This window comes from Colius striatus, chromosome 15 (genome assembly GCF_028858725.1).
Source record: "Colius striatus isolate bColStr4 chromosome 15, bColStr4.1.hap1, whole genome shotgun sequence".
In the NCBI taxonomy this organism is placed as follows: domain Eukaryota; kingdom Metazoa; phylum Chordata; class Aves; order Coliiformes; family Coliidae; genus Colius; species Colius striatus.
In genome coordinates this window covers 467,421-493,524 of record NC_084773.1, presented here as the reverse complement: position 1 = coordinate 493,524, position 26,104 = coordinate 467,421, and the positions used below count along the sequence as shown (strand labels likewise).

The 26,104-nt window shown below is 42.4% G+C and overlaps 1 protein-coding gene across 4 annotated transcripts in view; it reads right to left on the bottom strand.

Moving 5' to 3' along the window:
- ATP2B2 (ATPase plasma membrane Ca2+ transporting 2) overlaps positions 1-25,902 on the bottom strand; it is a 447,770-nt gene extending 421,868 nt beyond the window's left edge. For all 4 annotated transcript variants that reach the window (XM_062007951.1, XM_062007952.1, XM_062007953.1 and 1 more), the window contains exon 1: positions 25,798-25,902. The gene's annotated coding sequence lies outside the window, so the exon portion shown is untranslated. The remainder of the gene's footprint in view (positions 1-25,797) is intronic.
- Between the last annotated feature and the right edge of the window lie 202 nt (positions 25,903-26,104).

The following is a 26,104-nucleotide window of genomic DNA, read 5'->3' as shown; positions in this document are numbered from 1 at the left end:
TCTCCTGAAGTCCAAGGGTCACAAATCCTTCTTAGTGTCCCACTACTACACAGGATCCTGACTCCACCACCTCATGGTCACAGCAGCCAAGGATGCTCCCAACCTTCACATCCCCAACCAGACCTTCTTTATTTGTTAGCACAAGGTCCAGCAGCACACATCCCATTGCTGGCTTCTCAACCCCCTGTGTCAGGGAGTTGTCATCAGCACACTGCAGGAACCTCCTGCACTGTGTGTGCTCAGCTGTGTGTCTTTGCCAGCAAGTATTAGGAAGAAAACATATATTTTTCCTCTCAGCCATATTGCCTCGATCCACTTTGCATTCAGTCTATTCTATATTTCTACTTTGTCTCCACTGAAAAATAGAAACTCTTAAAAAGCAGATTTGACAAAAATTACACAAGTGAAATACAAGCTATCAGGTAATGGTGAGTTCACTCCCTGGACAGCATTCAAAATCACCCAGAAACTAGCTAGAAGAGAAGACCATTAACTGTCATTGCCTCTGGTAGGAAACCTGCTGAGAGTATGTTTCAGAAGACATTACCTTCTATCTGCTATGAGCCAGGTGTTTCATTAGTATCAAAGGCATAGCAATAGAGAATGATTAAGAATAACTAGACAACCACAAGCAGCTGTGTATAGGAGCTTCACATAGTTTAGGTGAACCCAATACAATGCACTAGGGAAAGAAAAAAAACAGGTTCCCATCAGAATACCGTTTCCTTCAAGTTAATCAGTGTGGATAAAAAGTATCTGTGTTGAATGCTTGGTAGTGCAAGCAGAAATTGTATCTGGGTGCAGAAGAAGGCACATAGAGAGTATTTTTTGTAATGTGGCCTTCTGTCAAATTGGAAATGGACTGAAAAGCCAAGTACAACCTATTAGGGAAAGGAAACGTTATGACTCATCTCCTCACTTGCCAGAAGGATGACAGACTCTTACAAAAGAGTACCCAGGACACATCCAACAGTGGTATTACCATTTTTCATCGTGGGGCTAATACATAATTTGGCTTATGGGACAGTGTGATTTAGAGACTTGTACGTCTTTTCCTGGATTGAAGAAGGGCTGCCAGGAAGGAGGGTTTCCTAGGTACTAATCGCAAGAAACCACATTTTAATTACAAAAAAACACACACAGCAACTTCTAAACATCCTTTTCTCGATGGTGATGTTGATGTGGGAATTTTAAATGCTTCACATGCTCCTTACTTCATTCTTTCAGTCAATCCCACATTTTTGCTGTGTCTTACTAATCCAGTCTGAGACATGTTTTGACCAGAACGCTCTTTAGTCACTCACACTTTCAACCAGAATCATAAAAAGAGTAAAATACACCTATGATAACACTCTCTAAATTACAGAGACGAGAGATCGAAGAAGAGATGAGTGTGTGCTGCAGAACATCCTTCCACATCTGAAAGATCTCAAAGTACTGCGATCAATCCATGTAAAGGGATCTGTTCAGAATGGTGGTGAAGAGGTGGATGAGACTGGCACACAAATCCTTCACACACAGTGAAGATGGCCAGGTTATGCTGGAAAAAGTTCAAGTGCTAAGAAGTACTAAAGGAAGATGCTTGTTTTGACACCTTTAACATTGACCCCAGATCACATCTGATCTTTGACCCTGTACATAACAGTGAGTGCCTTCAAGAACTGCCACAAGCTTCAGCAAAGAGACTGCACTAGGAGAATTGTCTTTCTAAGGGAGTCTTTTCAGGGGGTATTTACCACTTGAACTCCCTCAGGTTTCTACCATATATGAAGGAATTGTCTAGTTCAGTTCCCACAGGACTGACAACCTCTGTCTTGTGTTAAGGAATGTAGAGATGCAGCCTCCTTTGAATGAGCTGAAGCAGTAAGCTTTATTCCAAGCAAGCCCCAGGTTTTTAAAAACACTAAGAAAACTAATGAGCAACCTGCTATGGTAAAACAGTCCAAACACAAACAGCACTCATTCAGAGAATGAAGCAACTGAAAGGAACTGAGCCCTGGGAAGCACACTATATCCTTCATGCTTCCCTGTGCAGTGCAGAGCAAACACAGAGCTCTCTGCAGGTGCTGATGGCCACAAAGAGTCCAACCTTCAACCCAGCTGTGGATATGGACAATTATTCTGAAGTCTGCAAGAAAACAAAGGAACGGACTGCACAGTTCCTGTACACAAACAAACCAACCTCATTCTTCCTAGCCACTGTCCCCAGGAGCTGGCTTTTTTAACTGCAGCTTTGCTATGGCAGGTCTTAACTTTTTTCCCTATTCCTTGTCATCCCTTATAACTGCTTGTGAAACACCAGTGACACGTGCTGCACCTGGTGCTACAGGCCACAAACTACAGCACATTACCCCTAAATCAAAAAAACACTCCAAACTCATTGTTTAAAGAAAACACAGGTGCAGCCAAATTAGAAGAGTATTTGCCATATTCCCACCTCATCCCCCTTGCAATAATTGTATTTCATGTTCTGCAAAGAGCTAAGGAAATTGAGCTCCTTATCTACAGAAACTACTGTACTTCTTTGCTCGAAGATTTGTCTCCAACAACAACCAAACATCACATGAGTGAAAGTCTGAATGATATTGCCCTCGTGATTCTGTTTCTATGCAGGCTAAACCTCTCTCTTCTGTTTTGCATGACTCCACAAGCTTTTTTGAGATTTAAGAACCTAATCCTATTTCACCAAAACCTTTTTGTTTGCCTCAGATCCAGTTCTGCTCCCCCATCACCACCTTCTTTGCTGGCGGTGGAAGTCTGGACTCTTTTCAGCGAGCAGGCAGAGGAACACAGGGGAATACATTGACATTTTCAACAAAACTTCTGGAGAATAAGTAAAAGATGTCAATCACAGGTCTTAAGAGAATTTGAGGTCTTTAAATCTGTCTATAGGTGTGCTGTTTTAGAGTTGGCTTACTTCCAAACACGTGGCATACTCGAGGGTTATTTCAAACGCTTACAAAACCAGAAGTATATTAGCATTCACTAGAGCTAACACAACCGTGGCTTCAGCAGACACTACCCACCACACAGCTGTGTCAGGCATTTTTTCTGACAGCTACTGTTTTCACTGTTTGACTGAGAGGTTTGTGAAAGTGACGCAGTCTTGGCTCTGCTGCCCTCACAGCAACGCAGTTGTCCTGTTCTCTTAGTTCCTTACTACCTTCTAACAGAATCATATGGGCATTGTACCATAACATTTTGTGGATTAGCTAGAGAAAAGGAGACTGAGGGGGGATCTCATTAATATTTATAAGTATCTAAATGGTGGGTGTCAGGAGCTTGGGGCAGCGCTTTTCTTTATGGTATCTAGCAACAGGACAAGGGGTGATCGATGAAGCTGGAGCACAAAATGTTCCATTTAAACATAACAAAAAAACATTTCAGTGTTGAGATGAGGGAGCCCTGGCACAGGCTGCCCAGGGAGGGTGTGGAGGCTCTTTCCTTGGAGGGCTTCAAGACCCACCTGGACACGTTCCTGTGTGACCTGATCTAGGTGGGAGCTGCTTCTGCAGGTGGGTTGGACTGGATGATCTCTAAAGCTCCCTTCCATTCTGTGATTCTGTGATTTGATGGAGAGAGATGGTATTCCCTCCCCCTTTCTGTTAGGCTTAGAGGTGCTTAGAAAATATTTACTGGAGAAAATGATAATTCAATTTTCTAGATAAGTCGTTTATCCCTTGTTGTTCTTCTTGTTAGACTTTAAATTTGAGCCCAAAAAATCCTTTTTCTTTTGGATATCAGTAAAACAATACCTGCAGGGTCTGAATGTACCAACGAGACTCTGAGCTTATTTTTCCCATGCATCACTAGGAGACAAATTTAATTGGATAACTGGATTTTAAAAAAACCCACATGAGAGGCAATATTGATCATCTACAACAGTTAGTGGGTTTCAAGTAGTGTTGAGAATCCACAGCAAAACTTTCTCTATATAATTCAAACTATTTCTCCTTTCTTTGATATTTGGAGACCTTGAGCAGATCCAAAGATGAATCACTGTTAGAATTCCAGCTACCTTACAAGACTGTGGCAATCAGTGATGCCATCTCAGTGATTTACACCAGCGATTCTTCTCCAGAAGAAATGGAGAGAGGAAAAGTGCTGCAATGAGCTCATTGTTCAGCAGAAGAATTTAATGGAAAGAAAAGAAGGACGAGCCAAGTCTCAGACAGGAGCATGCCCAAAATGAGTATGCAAATCACAATTTGGGGGGCACATATTTTCTCTGGATTTTTCGACAAAATTTGCCCTGTGAAAAGCCCAACGGCTACATTAGGCAGGGAAGCAGAGAGACTTTGTGTTTAAAAGCAGAAATAGTGATGAACAGATACACAGAAGTCTTCAGAGCAAATGACAGGAATTGCCACTGAGCAACATAGCCACTGCTGTACATGAGCTATGACTAATGGCTTTCTAGCACACCTTCTCCCATCCCCTACACTGATTTCGAGCTGCCTGAAATTTAATTCCAGCAACTCTTCGTCAAGTATGTCTTCCTAAAGTAAACAACTTTAACCCAAGTCTGCAGTAGCAGAATTTCTAACAACTACAGTAAAACAAACAAACAAACAAGCTTTTAGACTCTTTATCAGATGAAAGCTCAGAGCATGTCGCTTTTACCACACACATCACGTAATAAACAGCCCATCCAGCTGCTGTAATAATCAGACGGTGGGAAATGCCCTGGATGAAGAAATAAGTACATTTATTGCAGATGAGAGCCTCTGCCACAGAGCATGGTTCTACTCTGTTCTGAATTATGTATGTGTGCTTTTCTTGATGAGCCTAAAAATAACACATGCTTTAGATTTTTAATCCACTTTGAGAATGACAATGGGAGCAAACGAATACAGGCATCTTAGACTTGCCTCCTTTCGGTACTTAGGGAGGGGGGTGTCCATATCACTTATCATGCAGTCACTCTGAAAGCAAATGGACTGAGTTTTCTCCAGAAGTCGGTGGAACTGCAGCTGATTGAAAACCTCAGCAAAAAGCATGTCAGTCCTCCAAATGGCATTCACTTAGCAGAGGAACATTTTACAGAAGTCAGTGGGATTGGTAATAATACAACCAGCATGCTGCAGAAAAAAATCGTGTCTTTGGGATAGCTGGGGAGCGCAGGAGTAGGGAAAAGAGGTCATGGCTGAACCCAATTATTATTTGAAGCCATATTTGACCAAGGTGGAAAAAATGTGAGACCAAAAGTTTTAGAATCTAAAGCATCTCATTGTGAAATCAAAGTGAAATACTGCTTTTCAGACAACCTTTTGTTTCATGTTAAAAGACTTTTATAACGGTAAGTTTTCATTTCAAAATTCATCGAATTTTAAGAAAATCTGGGGAAAAAATAGTTTTAATTGAGCTGACAAATATTTCAGGCCAAAAAGCAAAGCTTTAGACATTGTTTTGCCAACAATTCTGCAATAGCTGTTTCGATTCAATTCCAGTTTTCTTTCTTGCAAAATATTTGGTTCAGCCACTAAGAAGATGAAAGCAAACAAAATTTTCCTACTTTGGCTCAGGGATAATTCACGGTGATTTTAGTCCAGCGTGAAATGCAAGTGTGCTCCTCATGGGTGCCTCAAAGCCTCAGTTAAGACTCTTACAATACAGGTGGCCACAGGATCAAGACAAGAGCACTGCCATTAGTTGGTCCCTACATTGGCAGGCAAGAGTCTTTCAGGACTCAGGTGTGTTCAGCTTCTCTAAGTCAAAACCAAAACTTCAGTAGGGATAAATAAAGCAAAGGGCTATCATTTTTAATTAATGTTGTTCTTAAATCCTGACAGTACTTACAGGACAAATTGGTAAGACTTAGCAGCTTCCTCTGGGAAAATCTGGACAACTGATTCCCTGTCTTTGATGCTATGAACAGAAAACTGCCTCTAAGCTCTTACCTAGGCACACAGAAAAAGCATGAGCCAAGGAAACACTTAATATAGAGACAGAAAAATAAGAATTCCAGGAAGTTTGCTTGGTATAGTCACTTCTGATGGCTTCTCTTACAGTTTCCTCCCTTCCTCAACAATTAGGATTTGTCCTTTGACTCCATTGTGCTTAGTTTGGAACATTGAAAGTAATTGCTATTTCAGCAAGGATAAAAGGTTATACAGCTTGCAGTCCATTACTTCCTTACAGAAGAGGTATACCCCAGAGGGCAATTGTTACACAAATGCACCTCCAACCTCAAAGTGGAAGGACCATTGCCAAGGATGAGAAAGCAGGTCAGTCGTTATTCATTTTTATTATAGTAGAACTCCAGCACTGCATAAATATTATTTCTATCTCTGTAGCCTCTAGCTGAGCCACCCATGAGGATAGCAATTACAGACATGGGAGTTCTGGCTAACAAACTAAAACATGAGCCAGCAAGGTGCCCTCGTGGGCAAGAGGCCAGTGGCAGCCTGGGGGCATCAAGAAGAGTGTGGGCAGCAGATCGAGTGAGGTTCTGCTCCCCCTCTGCTCTGCCCTGGTGAGGCCTCATCTGGAGTCCTGTGTCCAGTTCTGGGCTCCCCAGCTCAAGAGGGACAGGGAACTGCTGGAGAGAGGCCAGTGCAGGGCCACCAAGATGATCAGGGCACTGGAGCATCTTTCATATGAGGAAAGGCTGCAGGACCTAGGAAGAGGAGAAGTCTGGAGAAGTCTGGAGGAGACTGAGGGGGGATCTCACACTTACAAGTATTTAAAAGTTGTCAAAAGGATGGTGTGGAACTTTTTTCTGTAGTGTCCAGTGACAGGACAAGGGGTGATGGACAAAAGCCGGAACACAAAAAGTTCCACTTAAATATAAGGAAAAACCTCTTTACTGTAAGGGTGAGGGAGCCCTGGCCCAGGCTGCCCAGGGAGGGTGTGGAGGCTCCTTCCTTGGAAGTCTTCAAGACCCACCTGGACACGTTCCTGTGTGACCTGATCTAGGCGGGACATGCTTTGGCAGGGGGGTTGGGATGGATAATCTCTAGAGGTCCCTTCCAACCCCTACCATTCTGTGATTCTGTGATTCTTTGATCACCTTCCAATCTTACTTTTAGTTCTCTGCTTTAAACATCTATTTACTGTTAAACTGAGTGAGGTCTCTTTATCCACTTGAATGGTCCAAACAACATTTCAATTCATAAAAGCCAGATAATAGTTATTGTTTCTGTTAATACCTTTGTAAGAAAAATCAGAAGTCCCAAAACAAGTAAGAAAAACTTGCTTCTACGTACACATATATGAAAATATATGTCCAAACACAGATATGCACTGTATTTCCATAGCACCTAGGCCAGAACAATTTTTTTCATGCTGTATATGTAAATGAGAAACATATTAGCAGGACACAAGGGAGACACATAAAGCAATCTCATACAATACTAAATACTTACATGTCAAGAAAATGTAATGTATTTCTAATTTTCACAGTCAGTTCTGCTAAGTTTCTGTGTGCTATTCAGTAGTCAGCAACAAGATGACATCTTTCTGAGAAGTACTTCACCTACTGCGACCTGCTCTAGGTGACCCTGCTTCTGCAGGGGGTTGGACTAGATGATCTCTAAAGGTCCCTTCCAACCCCCACCATTCTATGATTCTATGATACTGTCCCTAACACAAACAAAAAGGAGAAAAGATTCCTTTTGTGCCCCATGATACAGAAAACAAAGACTGTTTGGGTGGTAATGAAATGATACTGAGGACAGCATGTGTGTGATTGTGTACATGCACAGATTCACCACTTACTCTGAGCCTTAATTAAATGATGTTGTGTTTGTACACATAAACACTTATCTGTGCCAAGTCAAACAGCATAGAGAAACAGATCAAACAGTACAGAAAAAAATCAGCTAAGAGACAGAATGTGCCAGATTTTAGGCTTTCCCATTCTCTTAATATGAAATGTTAGTGATTAATACATGGTAACTCTTCAAAAAGCACAGGCCTGTCCTGGATATCACAATTCACAGGGCTTTTCACTTGTTGGAATACATTCATAAAGGTTTCTCTTCACTGCTCATACAAGTCATTCTTTTTCTCCTTCCCACCATTTCCTTTGAAACTTGGCATTTCTAAATTTCACCGTGGCACTGGGAACCGCTTTAAATCACCAACAAAAAAGGTCACCATCTTTGCTGAAAGCCACGGACAGATTTATAACAATCTCTAAAACTATGCTAAGGTTGTACTGGCTCCACTTCTGAGCCAGTTGCACTTACTCAGCAGAAAAGAAATTTTATAGTTAACACACATAATCAAGTGACTCCAGAGAATTTCTCTATGTTCAAAAGCATTTATTTATACTGCAATGAAACGTCTCGGTAATTATGGTTTATAAATGTTTATAGCTCATCTTTCCAAACAGCTAATAAAGAAGAGTTTAACTGAAAATTAAAGGTACTTAATGAACACTGAAAGCAGAAATTGAAAGGAGTGTTTCTTTTTTGTAAGACCTGTTACAGAAGAAGAAATACTTGAATGGACTCAGAGATGAGATTACCACTACAACTAAAACTGACATTTTTTTATATATACTCAAAAACTCAGAACAGCATTCCATCTTAAATGCTGACTTATAGCCTACTAATCTTGAATAACTCTTTTCTTCTCTGCCTCTATATGAACTATAAAAGGTCATGTCACCAGTAGGGGAGGCAAAAGAAGAACACTATACTGATGTTTCCTAAAAGACATTTGAAATTAAAGTGGGGTTTTGATACACGCTACCAATGGCTCTGCTTGGCAGTATTATTGCTCTTGGTAACAGTGTTTCTTCTCAGATGAGTCTTTTGCCCATTGCATATTTTATGCACTAATTATCTGCATTTATTCCTACTGCTTTTAATTTCTTGGATGTAATAACTTGGCGGTAGATTTTTAATTCATGCTGCATATTTACCTTCTGGTGCCCACTGATGGCTACGTGAGCAAGTTCATCAACTGTCAGACTAGAAAAACATTTCTACTGAAATAATCCACTAAAATATCAGAAATGCAAAACAAATAAACAGAGAGGAACTATTCCAGGGGTGAGCAGGCCCACCTGATTGAAATACAGTTAGGAATTTACCTCTGTCTACCTTTGCCTACAGTCTACAGAACAGTACAGAAATGGAAAGCCATAGCTGAAGTAAGGCTAGACTTGTAGCCAGGATAATAGGGGCAACACACAGTTTTCAGGTGTTTTCCCTTTTCCCCACAGGGAAAAGTTGTTTGAGTTCCACAGGAAAAGAAGCCAACACACAAAGCCACTGTCATGCTCTGCTTTGGTGTGGGCTTTTTGTGGAGTTTCAGGCATGATGGTCAGTGAAGGTTTCACCTCATCAGTTGCCTCTTACTTTTCTTCTCCTCAAAACCTATGTTGGGGGGTTGGACTGGATGATCTCTAAAGGTCCCTTCCAACCCCTATGATTCTATGATAAAGACTCAGAAATAAATCACTTCCAGAAGTTTTTCAACCTTACTTTCGTTTTCATCCAATACTTGAAGCAATTGGGCAAAACACTTTTTCACCTGTCTTATACCAGTTATTTTCTCTTGGTTGAGGCATTTCCTTTGCTTGCCCTGGCCTGGTTGCCTTTGTTATAATTCTGTCAGCTCCTGAGGCCTATCCAGTCCTACCTTTCTAAATGCTGATTTTCTTCCCATTTCCAGTATTGCAAGACAGGGGAAGTAAGGCGGGATTGTGAGAAACACAGTCACTAATGACACTCTTTCACACCTGAGAGTATGATTTCACACTCAGTCAAGGATTTCCTTGCATGCTCTTTTTCAAGAGCCCTGGGAAGACAATTCATTTCTTATGTCTTCATCCACTTCACACTGTCACTAGACCTGAGACTTCTCTATGCAAACACACACAATACACTGAACTCTGTTGTCTGCAGAGATATGTCTCATATTTGCAGTGGAAGAGTACACAAAAGTCAGTCAAGTTATGCTAAATAACTACTTCAGACGGCATCCTCTTCACTCTTGAGGCTTCCCAGAGAACAGAGATCATTGAATATCCTAATCTGGGACTGGCTAATTTTGTAACCTTACTGTTCCTTAAAAAATCTTTTGTGTATGTCAAATACTTTTCAAAATCAATCTTCCAGAAAAGGTGAATCTTCGTATGTTTAAGTCTACAATTAGTGTTTGGAGGATTTCTTCTAAGCCCAGTCCTACTCATCATAACTATGCTGGAATTCAATAGAATGCAGCTGACAAGAATGCCCTATTCATGGTGCTTTGCTATTAAGTTTGAGCTTATCTAGCAGAACCTGGGTTTAATTCTTAGAGGAAAAAAAACCCAAAACCACTAAACTACAGAAAAATGCTGAAATCTACAACCTGATTTCTGTGATGTGTTACAGGAAAATGGCACCATAGAGAATAACAAGGCTTAAACTTAATACATGCTGTCTTCATTTTCACCTACTTTTCTCAAGTTCATGAAATTACTCTCTGTCTTAAACCTGCTGGCAACTGGATCCTCCACTTTATAGGCACTTCCTGCCCTAGTGAGCCTACATGCTATTTTACACTCTCAATTGAACATTCAAAGTGCAATGTAACACACAGGGCATTTCGTGCACTTGTATTAGTGCTCAGTACTGTACCAGAGAACTGGTTTCCAAAGCAGCCTCAGAATTATCCTGTAGATCTTATTACCAAGCAATTAAAAAATCCAAATCAAGTCACTCCTTCCAAAGATCAGGAAGTCAGCAAAACTTAGAATGTTGGCTTGTACCTTTACAGAGTAACATTTGGGGATGTTTTGCTTTTGCTTTGTTTTTTTTGGACAATCATGAAGACTTCCATATTTTTTTAAAAGAAGACTCAAAAAAAGAAACTAAGTGTCATTTTTGCACTATTATCTGACTCCAGGTACCAAAACTTGTAAGGAAAGGATCAAATGTCATGCAGATGCTGGACTGAAAAACTTGTTGCAGAAACAGAAAATTTAATTAACTAATGTAATAATCTGTCTCTATCATCACAGCCAAATAGTCATCTATAAAAACATTCCCCTTCAGTGCCCCACTTGCTGTGCAATTCTAGCACCGTCCTCACTGAAACTGATGTCTTCTGAGATCAAACCTTCAGCCTGCAGCTTTCCTTACCATTTACAGTTGGGCAGGTTTTCACAAAGATTTAGATAGGAAGCAAAGCACTTCACTGGAGATCCTTTTAATTCCTAGTTCTACATACATGTAAAGTTATTTATCCCTCAGAAAGCTGAGATATTATTACATATATTAACAAGTATCATTTGAAGTCTTTTTTTAATGTAGATTGCATTTAAATATAAGCTTTTGCCTTATGATGATCCCAAACAGCTATCCATATAAACAACAAATGATATTTTGTTGGTTTTGTCCAACAAAATAGTCACTATAGCAAAAATTACCCCAGCTGGACTGATTTTCAAAGACCTTCAATTCCTACCCAACCAATTCCTACCTAATTCTTTCTACCCAACCCTTGTGGTGTTAAAAAGCATCTTGGATAACAGAGTGGGAAAAAAAAAAAAAGAAGAAAAGAACCCCAGAGTTTCTCAGAACAAAGACATTTTGACCACTGTTACTGCAACTTTGAACACCTACAATCCTGCTGTAGGAGAATGATAAATGTGAATATGTAAAGATGCCATCGATCCCGTTCTGTTCAAGCTTGACACCATCACAGACACACAGCAGCTGATACATGAATGTAACTGAAAGAAACCTGTCTTCCACCCTCAGGAAAAACTTGGAAGAGAATATAAATCACTGTGAATTGACAGATACATTTTTTCTCTCCTTGTTGCAGTCTTACTCTCGTATTTCTACGCTTACACGTACATGTCTATATGGCTGCCATAGCCACTTGTCGGTCATCTCAGACAGAAAGTGTCTAGGAAAAAGTCACATCACTGGATTGAGTGGGGTGGGAACTTACAACCAAGCTCCTAGGCCATCACTGCCTCTACAAGCTGATTACTCAACTCACCACTAATCTGCTACACAATGCAATTTGATTTCAATTTCCCAAGGAGGTGGAGGAAGGGAAAGAGGAAAATGTGTCCAACTGATGAAGCCTGCTTAAGTTAAAATCTGGTGAAAGCTCTCTGCAGAGAAACACACAGAAGGGATTGCACAGGAAATACTGACTCTGTTTCCCCACTGCCTTATCCTTTATTTAGTGAAAAATACTTAAAAATCATGATCACTTTGTTCAACATTAGTCAGAATATCCTCTAACACATACCAAAATCCTATCCCAAAAATGAAAGGAGTAACAGAAGGGGATTCAGTTTCTTGGATTTTTTTTTCATAATCAAAGATTGTAAGATTCTAGTAATTAAAATCAGTAGTGGTACTTGATAGATAGCTTAAAAATGTTCTTCGTTCTCCTTGAGTTGAGATTTAAGTGCCTCTAGCTCCATCATTGGACTAAATAATTAAAGAATTCATTTGCCACAGCACCTAAACAAAACAGCTCCTGAGCATTTCATTGAAAAAAAAACCAACCAAACCAGAACATACTGCCAGTGTTTTGCAGAAGCAGCTTGTTAGAGACTTGCATTTCGCAAAACTGGATCAACATCAGATCATCAAACACTTTGTCAGTTTACTTCCAATCTAATCCGTCATTTCCACAGCAATATCCTACTGCAAGTTACTCAGTTACTTCACGAAGGTCAGCCTCTTATCTGCCAACCTGTTTGATCACATCCCATTGTATAATTTCATAAATTTTAACAGAATGTCATTCTACAGAGTGATTTTCATATTTTGATCCTCTTTCTAACAGATATTGTGACCCTTGCTACAGAAACTGCCATTCAGACCATAGGAAGTTCAAAAGAGACAAAGCTTATTTTGTACAACTTGAAGTGCCACACATAGCACATAAACTAAAAGAACATTATAACATTAACCATTATTTGTAACAGTTGACCTTTGAATCAGATCAAAATGGCATTTCTTCAAAGCTATATCTCCTCTAATCAAATATAATGTAAAGCCACAAGGGACTTTCACTCCAACTTTTACAGAAGGGTGTTTTTAATTATACAATTGAAATATTTCAACTTTATTACACATATACATGAGCATATTATGACTTTATAGACTTGATGTGGTTCAAACTACAAAACTCCTTTACAACTTCCAAAGTAAAGATCCAGATTAGAATGTTTTTACAAACACACACACACACACACGCACACAGAGATTTGCTCAAGAGAAAAGCAGTGAAGTACACAAAGCAAAGGCAGCACGCTCTAGCACTGTGACTGAGAGAGCTGGGGCTCTTTAGCTTGGAGAATACTGTGTGCCAAATCAACATGGCCATTCTGTTTCATTAAAACATCAGAACAATTTCTTGGGTCAAAATTTCACTTTATCAGAAGTCCAGCTACTACCTATTGCTACTTACCTATTGCACTCACACTCTCACTGGAAAGAACAATCTCAGGAAGTACCCTAGCTGTGAAGGTGACTCCCAGAACCAATACACTGAGATGCATTTGGGGAATCCTGGCTCTGATTAATTTTGAGTGATCTGAGGTGTGAAAGTTGGGCTGTCAATCAGAGCAGAGACCTGAAGCAGGTTTCTCAAAAGCCAAGTCTGCACCTCACAGTCCCTACCAAGGAGTGACACACTGAGGTTTCCATCCCAATAGAAATGTAATTTTTATAAGCTCCATACTCCTACAAATGAAAAAACTGTCTGGTTAGCTGTAGATGTCCCTGCTATATATTAAAAAACCCCAGCAGTATATTTCCATTATGTTAGCCTGATAGAGATACACTTTTGAAGCACTGCCTTCTGATCAATCCAGCCAGCTATCACAACCACTGGTAACATTATGTGGAGCCTTTTCAGAGACAAGATGACTAAAAACTAGTTAGAATCTCTGAAGAAGAGGTTCAAAAGTTACTAATCTTTTGAAAAATTGAAATGGTTAACTAGATTTCATCTGAAGAAAATAGGTGCCAAATATTTTCTGAGAAAATAAACCTTTGTTAGAGGGTAACTCAAAAAAGAATGGGAACTAAAATGGTGTTTATATGTATCTGAAAACTCCTTGACAGAGTGGCAACTGGGGTACCTGGATTGAGAAGCCATTGCCTTGAATTCCTGAGTACAACCTGCTTCACTGTTGTTATGAGGAAAATCCTCATTGTATTAGTTTTACTAGGAAATTGGAAATTCCCCTTAGTAGACAATTACAAAGGCAGCAGCTGGCACTAAGTCTGACCAATTTGCAAACAGCAACAGAACATAATTTTTGGACTATCTGAACACAATTACTTTCTAATACTTTGATGTCCAGTAGTTCTCCAACGCACTATGTCAGAGACTTCATAGAAAACATTATGCCACAAAGGCTCACTCCATACCACTTTCATGGTGAAGAAAACCATCCTTCTTTCCATGTCTGTCCACACAGATGCAGCCCTAATTCAAGCAAGCACTTGCTCCTGATGGTTAATGCCTTCTTTCAGCAGAATTCAAACGCACATGTAAGTGCTTTGATGAACAAGGAGGGAATTAGGCATATGCTTAAGCACTTCACTGAACTGGGACCACACCACTATTTATAGAAAGCTTTTTGTTCCCGTTTTATTGTCCAACACTTATAGTCATCCTATGGCTTTTCTTTCTATATACCTTCCCCTCATACAGCAAAGCTACAATTTACTTCCAGAAGTCACTGGTTTAATATCAGCATGGGTATCATAAACTCCTCCAATCTCATACTGCTTTCACCAAGTTTACACGGGAATATGCAAAAAGAATAAAACTAAGGCAGAATTAGAGGAATGTTCTGAAGCCAGAGGTCTAACAACAGGTTGAAAATGCCTCTCCCCCCTGCACTGAAGAAAGCATTCACATAGGAACTAAACACTAACATACAAACTCAGAAGTGTTCACTTCAACTTCCCCAAGAGTCCTGCAGTGTGCAATACCCCTATCCCCTGACAGACAAATTCAGGCAGAGTCACATCTGAAGTTGAATTTTATTCAACCTGAAAAGCCATCAGTGCTGCACTCCCACTTCTGCTGCGGAGAGGCAGACTGCTAACAGGCACTGAATAGTGTTGTGAGAAGACAAAAATACTTCCAGGTGACTTCCAGTTCAACACCAGCACCTCTGTATCTTCATTTAGGAAAAAAAAAATCTCTTTCCTCTGCAGAGGAATCTGGACCATTCAGCTCATCTTTGAGCTGCTCAGGAACATATTTTCACAAATCTTTGTTCTGACTAAGCAATCTCTTTCCATGGGTATTGATATGATGAGGAAAAATCCACATCTGCCTAAAAATCTCTCTATATTTTATCTGCTTTATTAACACCACCAGTGACCCACTGGATTTTATTTAATCGCTTTTATGTTCTCCAGAAATATATATGTGGGGCTTCTATTTTTTATACGTGTACACAGATTACCCAACTTGTGCTGTGCTTCTGGGGTGTTTGAAAATCTGCCTTGCTAAAACCAGCAGGTTTAAATGACATCCTTCTATTAAAACAGCTGGAACGGGCATGCTTCCATCCACAGCAACAACAAATACTACAGTTCCAGTGGTTTAAGGGGATAGGATTCATCTAGATATTCCTTGAGAATGGAAAAAGAGGGCTAAAATGAAGGAGAGGCAGAGAGTAAAAGACAAAGAAAGAGAAGGAATGATGAAAACAGGCAGCTCCTCAGCGGCGCGTAACAGCAAAGGCTGCGGCATCAGACGTGCCTGTGTCGTGACGGAGGGAGGCTGGGAGGAAAGGCAGGGCACTGCTGCTGTTTCATTTGATGCAGAGCCTTTGCTGCACAGTAGTAACAGCTACAGTACAGCCCACCTCCCACTTCTCTTCCCAAGGAAATCTCCCCCTGAGCTTTTGCTATGGGAAGCTAGCAGAGGGAAACTCACTTTACCTGATTCTTTGTGCGCTCAGGAGAATAGGGTCTAATACCTCCTTGTAAATACTTGTACATGAACAGTATCAAAGAAGATTCCCATCTCTATTCCTCCTGTAACTCACTCAGGTATGGCTACCTAGATGCATTGGAAGGGGCAAAATCATCCCCCAAAAGCACATTGTTTCATCAGAACAACCTAACAACACAACCCAAAGCCACTAAAATCAATGAGAGAAACTTTTCATCACTTTCAGGAGGTACAGAACCAGACTCCCATAATCTTCAGTTGAATTATTAATGGCAACTTGTAAGCCATTATCATAGGAAGATCTCCATTAGTCATCAATTTAGAGTGCAATTTTCAAAACATCCAACTTACAGATGCACAAATCCCATTGACAAGCCAACAGGACTAAAAATTCCATTTGGCTTCCATTCCTCCTCTTCTTAAAAATCCTACTCTTAATACAATAAATACTTCTACTGCCTTATGTATAACTTACTTAACAATCAGACCATAAATATTACTTGGAAATGGTCTCTCGACAAGAACACAACACTTAGGGCTAAGTTTACAAATGTGGTTTTCAATCCCTAGAGCAGGAAGAAATTTTAACTGAAAGGGTGTTATGGCCTATGCAGGTTCTTCTACTTGAAATGCATGGGTTCCCAGAACCGTGACTGCAAGAATATCTGAAAACTTGATGGTTTTACACCAAGAAGAGATTTGGTTGGTTGTGCCTACCTATAACCTACTACACTTCACTTAAGTGGCTTTAATAGTATTTTTTTTAATAACATTAGAACTGTCTTGTAGACACAGACAGCATTTTGCACCTAAAACAACATTTTCTATCCAAAATCCTCACTAGTTTTGCAGATAGTGATGAATTAACCCTTGAAATATGTACATTAGGTACATACTCCAACGGTTTCATTATTAATCTGAAACAACAGCCCAGTAAAGGCAAGGAACTGGTATGAAGGCAGAAAATAGCTCTTAAAAAGCAAGTAAAACCACTGAGTCTTAGTTCCCCTGATCCATGCCCTAGACATCACATACATGCTGCTCCCTTGAGGAAGAAACATGGTGTTTCATCAAGGCAGAGCTGTGCTAACAAAATAAAGTTATGAACATGGCAGACATTACTAACACTGCAGTTGTATTTTACTCTGATTAACAGGAAAGCCTTAGCTGAGACTTTATGGGCTGTAGAACATTTCAGGTGAGAATTATCACAAGTCAAGAGAATTCACTAGCACATGGAAAGGAAGATGTTAAAAAAGCACCAAAAAAAGAAGTGGAATTCAGGGCAGCAACTCCAGCAAACTCAGCTAAATGGTTTGTAACATCTCTTGAAGACAACATCAAGAAGTTCAGGAAAACTGATAGTTATCAGCAAGGCCTGCATAAAATAGTGCAACAGATTACCTTAGTGCAGAGGGAATATAGGAAGCGTTGAAATAGACTATTGGTGGTACATCCAGAGTCCTTAAAGGCTTTGAGATTTTACAAAAGGTGAAATGAGTATTTAACAAAGAACAGGTAGCAAAGAACGGCAAAAACGTCCCACGTGCGATCCAGGTGAACCAACATACAAAAGTATCAACAACTAATAAGGGGCGTAAAAAGGTAACAGTAAAAGATCTATAAATACAGCAGAAGTGGGAGACAAAGATAAGCAGAGGTTCCAGGATTTAATGGGAAAGGAGAGAGAATCACAGATGGTTAAGAGAAAGCTGAAGTATTTCATATATTAAAAGTAGTGAAGTATAGTGAGGTACTGGAGTATTTATATATATTAAAAGTAGGGAGGTAGCTGAAGTATATATATATTAAAAGACTTCATAGTCTTTTAATGTCTCTACTACAGGATAATGAAAAGTAAAAAAAAAATCTGAAGTGATTTTTACCAAGAAGATGGGACTATAGACCTGAACAAAAAAAAAAAGGCTAAAACATACTGAAAGAAGCCAGACGTACTCAGTTTGACAGAGAACGATGAAGTTCACTGCAGAGTACTTAAGGAATTACCTAAAGCCATCCCCAAACATTAGCTATGATATTCAATAATGCACGAAGGAAGAGTAAAGTTCCCACAGGACTATGGAGAGGCAAAAATAATATGCAACTTCAAAAGCAGGAGCAAGTCTGGCTTGAGAAAACTGCAAGCCAATCCGCCTCCCTTTTATAGTGAGGAAGATGCTGAAACAAGTTAAATCATCACGTAAGCACCTGAAGGATTAAGTGCCTGAACATCATCAAAGCATCAAGCCAATGTAATTTCCTTTTTGATACAGTAAGCAGCATACTGAAGATGGAAATCCCAGTATCAGGGTTCCAGCAGCCTGAAAACCCAGAAGGCTTTCAGTAGCTGTCCACCACGATATTGCCATGAGACGTAAGGACTGATAGGAGAGCACAGCTTAGCAGGGCACTGACATGACTTTGCAGCTTACTGGGTGCAGTTTCTTAAAAAAAAACCAAACTGCCACACAAATTAAAAGCAGTGACTAAAATTCACTGCCAATGGGATGCAGTTTCACGCAGCACCCGGCAAGAACACATCTGGCAGCTGGCTGTGTTAACAAATTTCATAAGGGAATAAAACTTAACGTATTCAAATAAAACTTAACCTATTAAAGAGCTCATTGAAAGGTAAACTGCAAGCAGAGCAAGTGTACACCTAGAAATTTGGCAAAAGTACCACATAGAGATCAGCTGAGTTCTGCTGGAAGGGATCTGGAAGCCACTGTACATAACAGATATTATAATGGTAGTTTTTAATATGTCATCCAGGATGTGTAACAGAAGTGCCACACATAAAGTAACTTTTCCATTTCTCTCTACTGTCCAGAAACCTGCAAAACCTAGAAAGAGGGGGGAAAAAAAATCACAAGAACATTCACAGTAAATGCAACTCTGTCTTGTCATCTTATTCAGCTAGGGAGCAATAAATGTTACAAGTGCCAAACCAAAATATGATGGGAACACTGCTGGGCCACACAAAAAGCAACATAATACTGTGTCTTCTGTAGGAAACAAACCTATTAACACCAACCCTCACAGACCATAATGGCATTTTCTTGTTCCTATTGCTCTCAAATTCTTTAGCACCTGACACAGTATCAGCAGGGCTACAGTATAGAACATTAGTTTTTCAGAGTATTTAAGCTTTCAAGAAGAATCACTCTGCCTCTTCCAGAATGATTCTGGAATGCACATGACACGTGCACAGTTAACCAAGTAAAAATGGCCTCATTTTTGTCAGGGCTTTTGGATGCTTGGTACCTATTCTAATTGAGAAAAACCCAATAACATTGAACAGCTCTTTTCCAGACAGAATGTTGACATTTTGCCTTCATGTAATTGTTTGCTATTTATAGGCCAAAACTCGTGCTAATCTTCTATTTTTAGGCCACGAAAACTGATTTAAAGCTAGTAAAAATACCTCCCACGGTGAAAAAATGCTGCTGAACGTTTACATTTCGCAGAATGAAGCAATGCATTAAAAATTGCATTTGAACTTTAGACTACAAGTTCTGTGCAGCAAATCAGTTGTATATACACCTAATATTGCTACCAGCTAGTTTGTCTTGTGTAAGATGATTCTCAAAACTACCATTTTGCTTTGACTGTGACTGTAGTCTAGCACCTAGAAATGCAAAGACCAACTTGCTCAGATCACAAAGAATCAAAATGTTAACTTTTATTGAATAAACTGAATTCAGCTTAAGCAGCAGCAACTGCCATCACAGAAATGCTGAGAAATCTGATGATAGCAATGAACACTTTTCTGCTTTTGATTATCACAGATCTCCTCATTTAACACTGCTGCTTAAAAGCATTTTGAGACATCTATTGGAAAACTTTCTAGGAACACATAAACCTATTGGGAATTTCCAGTTCTGGTTACAAAGAGCATTCCCTGAAAACAAAACTCCTATAATTTCAGTCCTCTTAAATGCTATAGTTTGTTTATAAACAAAAAGGTTTAAAATACCAAGAAAATACCTGCATCACAGAAACTGAAATGATTAATAGCTTAATACATGGGCCTATTTTGTACATTCTGCCGAATGCAATCCCACCTTCCATGACAGATTTCTCACTAGTGGGAATAACTTCCACTGATGAAGAACTGCTACACAATATGCAGGATGGAATATGTCTGATCAGTAAATATATTCAAGGTGACACTGTAACTTCTGCACAGTAAAGCTATCCAGAGGCTTGGAAAGTATCTCCTGCTTATAATGAGATATCAAAGGAATATGCTAGGTGTTAGCCTCACTGCTAACCAGGAAAAACACTCTGTTCATCAGAAAACTCATGAATCCTAAAGCAGTTGAAGAGAAGATGCACATAATATGGAGCAGACATCAGCAGCTGCAGGATTTTCAAGCAATGTTCATCCTTGATGGATGATTTTATACTGGACATATTTTTCATGAAGTTCAATATAAATTATTTTAGTCATGTTAATAAATAGATTAGGCTACAGGTAATTCTCCAAACACTATGGAATTAACAACTTCTTCAGCCTAGAAATACAAATGCTGAACATAGACAGCTTTGGTATTCTGGGCTTCATTTGAAAAACTAGAAGTGCACATCCAAGGACAAACTGTTGAGAAGCTTGGTGGACATGAGAGAGAAATGTGACTCAGTCTTGCAGCTCCAAATCCTGTCTCTCTGACAATTAACATCAACCCTTCCTTGATGAATTGGCAAATGCAATAGTTTGGAGATGGTCTCCATATATACACAAAGCATACATCATCAGACTGCTACATGCAGGCAGAAGAAGCTTCACAACAAGCACCAAGGAAAGAAGTTTTGGTTCTGAAAGATGCAGTGCTATTACTTTTTGAAGGTGTTCCACCACAGAATGACTAAACGCATTGTGCAAAGGTTCTTGGATCATGGCAACTGTACTGCCTAGTTCACAATGCTCTCTCACAGACATTCAGAAATCGCACCACACCTTTGCCTTCACAGATATCTGGCATTCCAAATATGGCTCAGCAGCTCTTGGGACACTTGGCTTTGAAATAGGAAGGATAGGAAGACTTTAAAAGCTGCAAGCAACATGAGGCCTTTAAATCAGAGGAGAGAAACATCTGACAGCGGATAAATAAGGTTCCACAAGAGAATTGCTATTGAGGCTATGAGGGCTGAAGAAACTCAGGCCCTGCAGAAGTGATGTTTTTTCACAGCATCACAGAATCTCAAGGGCTGCAAGGCACCTCGAAAGCCCACCCAGTGCAACTCCCCTGCCAGAGCAGGACCCCCTAGAGTAGGTCATACAGGAACCCATCCAGGCTGCACAAAGGTATGCAACGAATGCTCCAAAACCATTTCCTATTGCATGTGTAAAATATGTAGCAACTTCTGCCTCCAAGAGACATTTAAAGCCTTTCTGGTTTACATTCCAGAGTGTGGAGGGCGTCCCTGCAGCACACCAGCTATTTTATTTATATGTTACAAAATATTCAAGAATTCTGACCATAAGGTTTGAAATATGTGAAAACAAGGCCTTTTACATAATGACCCTCAGATCCAAGTCCATGCTGCTGCGTGGGCAGCGACCCAGGAAAACGCCAGTTAACACGTCGCTTAGGATGTGCTGCATCAGATCAAAGACGTGTCAAAGAGTTGGTCACACCTCTAAAATGGAAGTCTGAAATATTTCACTACTAAATAACTTTGTTTAGGGAAGACGAAACTTTTTCAGATGGGGCTTTGGAATAAAAAAATCAGCCTTTCTGTTGTAACTGACAATTTTGCAGCATGAATATATTGAGAGCCACATGTATCTCAGCCACTATCACACTCATTACTGTCACATCTGTTATCCTATGACACGTCAATATTCTTTGTGCATGCTCACTCTTCCTTTCTCAAAGATTTTAGACCTTTAACTTTACAGATTACTGAAACTCTTCTATTTATTTATTAAAATAGTTTGCATTTATACTTTACTTAGTTTTTATGTATTTTTTTCCTTCAAAGGACACCTCAAGTTCCACATTGCACTTTGTGAAATGCATTCACTGCACAGTACACATTGGAGGTAAAGCTTTGTTTTTAAACAGAACTCTGAAGTACCCCTGACACACATTCTGAGGTAAGCTCCACCAAAGTCCCAGCTTCATGCCAATGTTTTATTTTAAAAGACTTCAGCAGCCACACAGTTTTGTTTAAACATTCATCCCATTCCCAACTATATCCTCCGCTATCATCTCTTATCTGAGTGCCCCTAAAACAATCACTTAACTCTTGCACAGTTACTCTACTTTCACCCCACTGACAGCACAGATTATTTTGCCTCAACTGCAAGAATCATCTTGCACCTATTCTGAAGTCACAATGCAAGTTTCAGGGTATTTTGAGTATCTGAATTTTCCTTTTAACCTCACATGCTATACTTCAAACTACCTATTATAAGTTTTGGGCAAATAACCAGAATATGCAGGGAGTGTTGCTGCAGATGATAAACTCTAAGCTAGCACCTAGAGGATTACCTGAATTCAGACAAATAGTCCTACTCTCTCTCACATCACTGATGTTACTGTGGTAAGTGATCTGATTCTTAGCTAACAAAGGGTGATCTGATTCTTAGCTAACAAAGGATAAGGAACTGGACAAATGCACCAGGTTTGACTCAGCTATCTACAAAGAGGTAGCTAATGCTACTTGAGGTGCCTATATTGTCTAATATGGGACATGGTGGAGACTCATAGGAAAGGCTGGGAGGTGTTCCCTGAGGCATAACACCAAATGCCGATTTGAGTTAAACCCAACCAAATTCACTGGGTATAATAAAGGTCCATTCACTCCCATCATTGCACTTCTCCACAACGAATTGTGTTGAGGTGACAGCACTACAAGACCCATGGAGCTTGTCAAAAGCAATAAACATTTACTCAGCATAATCAGGAAATAGGCCATTAAGTGGTTAAACAATATAGTTTGGGTAGAGAGACATATGCCAGCATTTTAGGTTACTATCACATTCAGTAACCTAGATAATCAAGAGGCTGTGGTCCTGGATCTGTAGCCTGTAAGCAAAGGACAATACTTGGTAATACTATCAAATACTCACTAAAGGCAGCAAAATCCTACGTTCATCTCATTAAACATGAAAGTTAAAATGGGAATATTGACACCAAACAACATTTAAGGCCTTCTTTTGCTTTAAGAAGAACTTAGAGCAATGTGGGTTTTTTTAAAATGGAGCTCAACTTTAGATCATAAAGCCATGGGAAAGAACACTGAGCAAGTCTGCTAGCAGGACACGCAGCCATAGACAAGCAACCACTTCTGCACATGAAAGGCATGAAAATGCCAAACTGCACTTGAGTCACCACTCCCAAGTCAGGTGCAGATGAGTGGACATGATCAGAAATGAAGTGCTACTTCATAGAATCATAGAATGGTAGGGGTTGGAAGGGACCTTTAGAGTTCATCTAGTCCAACTCCCCTGCAGAAGCAGGGTCACCTAGATCAGGTCACACAGGAACATGTCCAGGTGGGTCTTGAAGATCTCCAAAGAAGGAGCCTCCACACCCCCTCTGGGCAGCCTGTTCCGCTGCTCTGTCACCCTCACAGTGAAATAGTTTTTTCTTTCAACCTGCAAACTTTTCTACTTGCAAACATGACGGCATGTGTGCAGCCCCCCTCGGTTTCCAAGAACTGCTTATGTAAGCACAGGCTTGCAGTACCTACCAGCAACACATCAGTGCTCTTCTTTAATAGATTTTGGTTCACTGTTTGACAATTGAGTTACAGCAGTGTCAACTTTCACACTGTTTATAAACGTACATTTTAGTTTACTTCATCAGCAGTCAAGTCCAACTCTACACCACTATCAGTTTGCCTATCTTCCCAGCACTTTATCTTGGGATCCGTGTTTCTCAGAGATCACTTTACTACACAATTCACTTTCAATGAAAAGAAAGTGAGTATTAGCACAGGATTAGGTTGTGTTGGTGCAATGTGATAAACAGCATAACAATAAGAACGAAAAAAACACGAGCAAAAATGATCAGCAAAAGAGACACAGAAATCGGTAAACTTTTTGACAGTTTAATTGAGTAAAAAAGAGTTTTCCTCCTCCTACAACAGGCCTTTCAAAGACACATAACAGAAGACAGTGTTAGTTCTCTTGTATTTCTAGTACAGACTCCTAAGTGAAAATTTCAGACAAAGAATCTATTATGCTGAGTGAGGACAGGGAAGCACATCTTGGCGGCATCCACGCAAAGGTGGCAGGGACGGGGACTCCAGCAGACACCTCAGCCGGGATCCAGGGGCACCTCAGTGGGTGATCTACTGCGTGACCTAGGGAAAGTTACCTCCCGCCGCAGTTTTTCTCCGGCTCTGAGGTGCCCTTAATTCACCGGAGTACTGCGAGGCTTTGAAAACTACTGCTTGTAAAACATATCTAAATCTTCCAGTGGAAAAAAAACCACAAAACAAATCCTGTATATAAATTCAGAAGCCCCAAGCTGCCGTACCAGAGCTGGGCTGAAGGCGCAGGAGCCGGGAGAGTTCCCCCGCTCGGGGACACGGCGGCGACGGAGCGCCTGAGTGGCTTCTGCTCCCATCCGCTCATCATCTCGCACAACCCTGCCGAGGCAGCGGGACCGAGGGACATAAACCTCCTTTTACTCTCCCCATTGCTCAAGAGAAGCGTCACCACCTTCTGAAACTTGTCGGGCCAGCCGAGCCCGTGCCCGGAGTCCCTCGGGCCGCCGCCAGCCGCAGCCCTCCACCGGGCGCGGTGCTGTGGGGCACGGTGCTGCAGGGCACGGTGCTGTGGGGCACGGTGCTGAGGGGTACGGTGCTGCAGGGCACGGTGCTGTGGGGCACGGTGCTGAGGGGTACGGTGCTGCAGGGCACAGTGCTGCGGGGCACGGTGCTGCGGGGCACGGTTGCCGGGCACGGTGCTGCGGGGTGCAGTGCTGCGGGGCATGGTGCCTATGCGCACGGTGCTGCGGGGCGCGGTGCTGCCGGGCGTGGTGCTGTGGGGCACGGTGCCGATGGGCACGGTGCTGCGGGGCACAGTGCTGCGGGGCACGGTGCTGCCGGGTGCGGTGCTGCGGGGCACGGTGCCGATGGGCACGGCGCTGCGGGGCACAGCGCTGCGGGGCACGGTGCTGCCGGGCGCGGTGCTGCGGGGCGCGGTGCTGCGGGGCACGGTGCTGTGGGGCACGGTGCTGCGGGACACGGTGCTGCCGGGTGCGGTGCTGCGGGGCACGGTGCCGATGGGCACGGCGCTGCGGGGCACAGCGCTGCGGGGCGCGGTGCTGCCGAGCGCGGTGCTGCGGGGCACGGTGCTGCCGGGCGCGGTGCTGCGGGGCGCGGTGCTGCGGGGCACGGTGCTGTGGGGCACGGTGCTGCGGGACACGGTGCTGCGGGGTGCGGTGCTGCCGAGCGCGGTGCTGCGGGGCACGGTGCCGATGGGCACGGTGCTGCGGGGCGCGGTGCTGCGGGGCGCGGCGTTGGCGCTGTCCCTGGCCCGGGGAGCGCGGTGCCGCGGGCGGGCGGGCGCGGGGCTGCGCTGCCCACCGCCGGCTCCCGGCCCGTGGGCCTCCGGGGCAGCCACCTCTGCCCGCCGCCTCGCGCGCTCCTGCTCCCGTCACTAGAGAAACCATCGCGCTTGAAACAGACCGGGACCGCAGGTTTGCGTGAGGCGGTTCTCCGCCGCGCAGCCCTCCCGTCCCGCACAGCGAGCCCTCGGCGGAGCCGTCTCCACTCCCCTCCCGAAAACATCCCTCAGCCGCATCCCGCCGCCCTCCGGGCCGCCTCCCCCCGCCCCGCGCCTCAAGGTCACCTCAGCGCGGGGGAGCCCCGGGGGTCGCCACTCCTCGCAGCCCACCCCCGCGCCGGCGGAGCCGGGCCGTGCCGGGCTCCCGCTCCTACCTGAGCCGGCGAGCGGAGCGGCAGGGAGCGGAGCGGCAGGGAGCGGAGCCGAGGCGCCGGCAGCGCGGAGGCGGCCGCTGTCCCCTCAGCAGCGGCGGCCGGGCAGTCGGGCCGCGCGCGGCGCCTCCCTCCTGCGCCGGGCCGCTGCGCTGCGGTGGGCGGCGGCGGCGCTCCGTCAGACTTAGAGGGGCCGCGGCGAGCGGGAAAGCCCTGGGGGGGCGGGCAGCGCCTCTCCCCTCCCCGCCGAGGTGCCGGCCCCGGCGCAGCCTCGCCTCCCCCCGGCAGGGCTGGCGCTCCCCTCAGCGGG